Raw genomic sequence first — 5000 nt, 5'->3', positions numbered from 1 at the left:
TCTCTGTGTCTGTCTCTGTCCCCCGCAAGCAAGGACGTGGGTGTATTTTTATATGTCTCTCTCTCTCTCTCTCTCTCTCTCTCTCTCTCTCTCTCTCTCTGTGTGTGTGTGTGTGTGTGTGTGAGAGAGAGAGAGAGAGAGAGAGAGAGAAGCACCTTAGAGACCACCTAAGTTTTTCATCGCTATGAGGTTTCGTGAGCATGCACACTTCTTCAGGCACACGAAAGCTCGTAGCGATGACAAACCTAGTTCCTCTCTAAGGTGCTACTGCTGCAAGAATATACCCCATCCAGCCCACTGACTCGCACCGTTGCGTGGTCCCCCGTAAAGAAGGGTCGTCCGAACGCCTGTCCTCTACGAACCCCAGTTCCCATTGCTGTAATGGGTTGACCGGGTGTTTCATTCGGATGGGATCCATTCAGCCCTGAGTGCACACTGGAAGGTAAGATCCTTGAAGCTGAGGCCTCAATACTTTGGCCACCCCACGAGAAGAGAAGACTCCCTGGAAAAGACCCTGACGTTGGGAAAAGATGGAAGGCACAAGGAGAAGGGGACGACAGAGGACCAGATAAGGTTGGAAGGTGTTCTCGTGGCTACCAACAGGAGTCTGACCAAACTGCGGGAGGCAGTGGAAGACAGGAGTGCATGGCGAAGAGTCGGACACGACTAAACGACAACAATCTTGTCAAATGGTTACTGTCTTGCTGTCTGTCTCTCTGTATCCCCGTGTCTGTGTCTACCCCGTACGCAAGGGAAGCCATGCCGTGTGCTCCACCCCCCCCCCGAAAAGGCACACCAAGTGTTTTCTCCCTTAATGCCCCTGCGGGTCGACCGGGCGTTTCATTCAAATGGGCCACTCACTGCACTCTAACCGAGAGTTGTGAAGGGACGGCGCCCCTAGTGGCGGCTGAGCTGGTACCGGGGAGCCTCAGCCCCTCCGGCGGGTAGACCGGGAAGAAATGCTTTCTCCGGGTAGACCGGACGTCCCAGACTCTCCGACGAGTAGACCGGGAGGCCTTGCTTTCGGGGAGGTAGACCGGGAAGCCCCAGATTCTCCGGCGAGTAGACCGCGGCAACCGGCGGGTAGACCGGGAAGACTTGCTTTCTCCGGGTAGACCAGACGTCCCAGCCTCTCCGGCGAGTAGCCCGGGAAAACCGGCGCGGAAGGGCGGGTAGACCGGGAGGCCTTGCTTTGGGAGAGGTAGACCGGGAAGCCCCAGACTCTCCGGCGAGTAGACCGGTGCAACCGGCGGGTAGACCGGGAAGACTTGCTTTCTCCGGGTAGACCGGACGCCCCAGCCTCTCCGGCGAGTAGACCGGGGCAACCGACGCGGAAGGGCGGGTAGACCGGGAGGCTTTGCTTTCGGGGAGGTAGACCGGGAAGCCCCAGCCTCTCCGGCGGGTAGACCGGGGCAAGCGGCGCCCTTGCGAGTCGACCGGGAGGCCTTGCTTTCGGGGAGGTAGACCGGGAAGCCCCAGACTCTCCGGCGAGTAGACCGGGGCAACCGGCGGGTAGACCGGGAAGACTTGCTTTCTCCGGGTAGACCGGACGTCCCAGCCTCTCCGGCGGGTAGACCGGGGCAACCGGCGCCCTTGCGAGTCGAACGGGAAGACTTGCTTTCTCTCAGGTAGACCGGGAAGCCCCAGACTCTCCGGCGAGTAGACCGGGGCAACCGGCGGGTAGACCGGGAAGACTTGCTTTCTCCGGGTAGACCGGACGCCCCAGCCTCTCCGGCGAGTAGACCGGGACAACCGACGCGGAAGGGCGGGTAGACCGGGAGGCTTTGCTTTCGGGGAAGTAGACCGGGAAGCCCCAGCCTCTCCGGCGGGTAGACCGGGGCAAGCGGCGCCCTTGCGAGTCGACCGGGAAGACTTGCTTTCTCTCAGGTAGACCGGGACGTCCCAGGCTCTCCGGCGAGTAGACCGGGGCAACCGGCGGGTAGACCGGGAAGACTTGCTTTCTCCGGGTAGACCAGACGTCCCAGCCTCTCCGACGAGTAGACCGGAGCAACCGACGCGGAAGGGCGAGTAGACCGGGAGGCCTTGCTTTCGGGGAGGTAGACCGGGAAGCCCCAGCCTCTCCGGCGGGTAGACCGGGGCAACCGGCGCCCTTGCGAGTCGACCGGGAAGACTTGCTTTCTCTCAGGTAGACCGGGACGTCCCAGGCTCTCCGGCGAGTAGACCGGGAGGCCTTGCTTTCGGGGAGGTAGACCGGGAAGCCCCAGACTCTCCGGCGAGTAGACCGCGGCAACCGGCGGGTAGACCGGGAAGACTTGCTTTCTCTGGGTAGACCAGACGTCCCAGCCTCTCCGGCGAGTAGCCCGGGAAAACCGGCGCGGAAGGGCGGGTAGACCGGGAGGCCTTGCTTTCGGAGAGGTAGACCGGGAAGCCCCAGACTCTCCGGCGAGTAGACCGGGGCAACCGGCGGGTAGACCGGGAAGACTTGCTTTCTCCGGGTAGACCGGACGCCCCAGCCTCTCCGGCGAGTAGACCGGGGCAACCGACGTGGAAGGGCGGGTAGACCGGGAGGCTTTGCTTTCGGGGAAGTAGACCGGGAAGCCCCAGCCTCTCCGGCGGGTAGACCGGGGCAAGCGGCGCCCTTGCGAGTCGACCGGGAAAACTTGCTTTCTCTCAGGTAGACCGGGACGTCCCAGGCTCTCCGGCGAGTAGACCGGGAGGCCTTGCTTTCTCTCAGGTAGACCGGGAAGCCCCAGACTCTCCGGCGAGTAGACCGGGGCAACCGGCGGGTAGACCGGGAAGACTTGCTTTCTCCGGGTAGACCGGACGTCCCAGCCTCTCCGGCGGGTAGACCGGGGCAACCGGCGCCCTTGCGAGTCGACCGGGAAGACTTGCTTTCTCTCAGGTAGACCGGGAAGCCCCAGACTCTCCGGCGAGTAGACCGGGGCAACCGGCGGGTAGACCGGGAAGACTTGCTTTCTCCGGGTAGACCGGACGCCCCAGCCTCTCCGGCGAGTAGACCGGGGCAACCGACGCGGAAGGGCGGGTAGACCGGGAGGCTTTGCATTCGGGGAAGTAGACCGGGAAGCCCCAGCCTCTCCGGCGGGTAGACCGGGGCAACCGGCGCCCTTGCGAGTCGACCGGGAAGACTTGCTTTCTCTCAGGTAGACCGGGACGTCCCAGGCTCTCCGGCGAGTAGACCGGGAGGCCTTGCTTTCGGGGAGGTAGACCGGGAAGCCCCAGACTCTCCGGCGAGTAGACCGGGGCAACCGGCGGGTAGACCGGGAAGACTTGCTTTCTCCGGGTAGACCGGACGTCCCAGCCTCTCCGGCGGGTAGACCGGGGCAACCGGCGCCCTTGCGAGTCGACCGGGAAGACTTGCTTTCTCTCAGGTAGACCGGGAAGCCCCAGACTCTCCGGCGAGTAGACCGGGGCAACCGGCGGGTAGACCGGGAAGACTTGCTTTCTCCGGGTAGACCGGACGCCCCAGCCTCTCCGGCGAGTAGACCGGGACAACCGACGCGGAAGGGCGGGTAGACCGGGAGGCTTTGCTTTCGGGGAAGTAGACCGGGAAGCCCCAGCCTCTCCGGCGGGTAGACCGGGGCAACCGGCGCCCTTGCGAGTCGACCGGGAAGACTTGCTTTCTCTCAGGTAGACCGGGACGTCCCAGGCTCTCCGGCGAGTAGACCGGGGCAACCGGCGGGTAGACCGGGAAGACTTGCTTTCTCCGGGTAGACCGGACGCCCCAGCCTCTCCGGCGAGTAGACCGGGACAACCGACGCGGAAGGGCGGGTAGACCGGGAGGCTTTGCTTTCGGGGAAGTAGACCGGGAAGCCCCAGCCTCTCCGGCGGGTAGACCGGGGCAACCGGCGCCCTTGCGAGTCGACCGGGAAGACTTGCTTTCTCTCAGGTAGACCGGGACGTCCCAGGCTCTCCGGCGAGTAGACCGGGGCAACCGGCGGGTAGACCGGGAAGACTTGCTTTCTCCGGGTAGACCGGACGCCCCAGCCTCTCCGGCGAGTAGACCGGGGCAACCGACGTGGAAGGGCGGGTAGACCGGGAGGCTTTGCTTTCGGGGAAGTAGACCGGGAAGCCCCAGCCTCTCCGGCGGGTAGACCGGGGCAAGCGGCGCCCTTGCGAGTCGACCGGGAAGACTTGCTTTCTCTCAGGTAGACCGGGACGTCCCAGGCTCTCCGGCGAGTAGACCGGGAGGCCTTGCTTTCGGAGAGGTAGACCGGGAAGCCCCAGACTCTCCGGCGAGTAGACCGGGGCAACCGGCGGGTAGACCGGGAAGACTTGCTTTCTCCGGGTAGACCGGACGCCCCAGCCTCTCCGGCGAGTAGACCGGGGCAACCGACGCGGAAGGGCGGGTAGACCGGGAGGCTTTGCTTTCGGGGAAGTAGACCGGGAAGCCCCAGCCTCTCCGGCGGGTAGACCGGGGCAAGCGGCGCCCTTGCGAGTCGACCGGGAAGACTTGCTTTCTCTCAGGTAGACCGGGACGTCCCAGGCTCTCCGGCGAGTAGACCGGGAGGCCTTGCTTTCTCTCAGGTAGACCGGGAAGCCCCAGACTCTCCGGCGAGTAGACCGGGGCAACCGGCGGGCAGACCGGGAAGACTTGCTTTCTCCGGGTAGACCGGACGCCCCAGCCTCTCCGGCGAGTAGACCGGGACAACCGACGCGGAAGGGCGGGTAGACCGGGAGGCTTTGCATTCGGGGAAGTAGACCGGGAAGCCCCAGCCTCTCCGACGAGTAGACCGGGGAAACCGGCGCGGAAGGGCGGGTAGACCGGGCGGCTTTGCTTTCGGGGAAGTAGACCGGGAAGCCCCAGACTCTCCGGCGAGCAGACCGGAGTGGAACCAAGGGCCCGTCGACCGGGCAACGCTGCCAGCTTCCGCCTGGTAGACCGGGAGGCCGTGCTTTCGGGGAGGTAGACCGGGAAGCCCCAGGCTCTCCGGCGAGTAGACCGGGGCAACCGGCGGGTAGACCGGGAAGACTTGCTTTCTCCGGGTAGACCGGAAGCGCCAGCCTCTCCGGCGAGTAGA

This window comes from Zootoca vivipara, chromosome 16, assembly GCF_965207765.1.
Source record: "Zootoca vivipara chromosome 16, rZooViv2.hap1.1, whole genome shotgun sequence".
NCBI classification, from domain to species: domain Eukaryota; kingdom Metazoa; phylum Chordata; class Lepidosauria; order Squamata; family Lacertidae; genus Zootoca; species Zootoca vivipara.
This window is presented reverse-complemented; position numbering follows the sequence as displayed.